At 61.6% G+C, this 1,095-nt stretch overlaps 1 protein-coding gene across 1 annotated transcript in view; it reads left to right on the top strand.

The window, feature by feature from the left end:
- LOC113206142 (uncharacterized) overlaps positions 1-1,095 on the top strand; it is a 6,815-nt gene that overhangs the window by 776 nt on the left and 4,944 nt on the right. The gene's annotated exons all lie outside the window — the stretch shown is intronic.

The raw sequence follows: 1,095 nt of genomic DNA, 5'->3' as shown, positions 1-1,095 counted from the left end.
GGGGGGGGCGTGCGAGCGAAGCACAGACTGCGGAAAGGTCGTGACGTCCTCCCTGCCTTTCTGACCATCAATTATGGAAGTCACATTTGCAGCGCCTCCTCGGGGCAAAGAGTGGCCCCGAGGCGAGCCTAGAGGGAATGGATGGTAAGGGGAGGGATAAGAGGGATGGTGAATTAGTCGAGCTGCTGCAGGGTTACGGTGAGTCGAGCGGCTACGGCCTACGGCTGCCGGCCCGGCCTACATGGTCCTGTACCGGGACTCTTTTTCCTCCGGTGAAACCCCCTTCCCTTCTCACCCATACCACCCTCTCCTATTCCTCCTTCCACTTTACCCCTCACCACTCCCATTTCTCTCTCTCTCTCTCTCTCCTCTCTCTCTCTCTCTCTCTCGCTCTCTTCTCTCTCCCTCCTCCCTCTCTCCCCTGATGGCCACTAATTACACCCCAATGAGAGTGGCGAGACCCGCAGGGCCAGCAGCCCTCGGCCCTCCGCCCTCGAACGTCGACAGGACGGGGGCTGGGACGTGAAAGTGGCAGTCAAAAAGCTGCCGGGGAAAATAAACTGTGCTCCCTCTCTCTCCTCTTTCTTCTATTCCGCGCTCGTCTCTCTCTCTCCCTCTCCCCTGTCTCACCCACTCTATCCCTTTACCCTCCCTCGTCCCGCCTGCAGCAGCCGGTGCACCGAGCCCCGCCAGTGAGACGGAGCCTGGTCGAGCTCATTTATCAATCGACTTAGCGGGGGGATAATGATGATGACGTTGTCTACCAGAGCGGACGAATAAAAACGGAGCGGAGGGTGGTCAAAGGGGGGGGGGGGGGGGAAGGGGGGGGGGGGGTGGAAGTTCTTTGCTTGTTAACTCCGCCGCTCCAGGAGGGTTTGGGTGGACCGGCCGGGGGCGGGCGGACCGACCGGCGAGGCTGCGGTCGGGACGGGGGTGGGTGAGGAGAACGCTGGTCCCGCCCGTCGTTGTCTCTAAGTGATCCGACGGCGTGACGATTCGATTGGTCCTCGCGGCTCTAGGGGAAAGCAAACGGAAGTCCTGCAGGGCGGGGGGAGTGGGAGGTAAACACGTCCGTGGGAACGCGTCGACGGGGTG

This window comes from Frankliniella occidentalis, unplaced genomic scaffold, assembly GCF_000697945.3.
Source record: "Frankliniella occidentalis isolate FOCC.00 unplaced genomic scaffold, Focc_3.1 Scaffold16, whole genome shotgun sequence".
Taxonomy (NCBI): Eukaryota; Metazoa; Arthropoda; class Insecta; order Thysanoptera; family Thripidae; genus Frankliniella; species Frankliniella occidentalis.
This window is presented reverse-complemented; position numbering and strand designations above follow the sequence as displayed.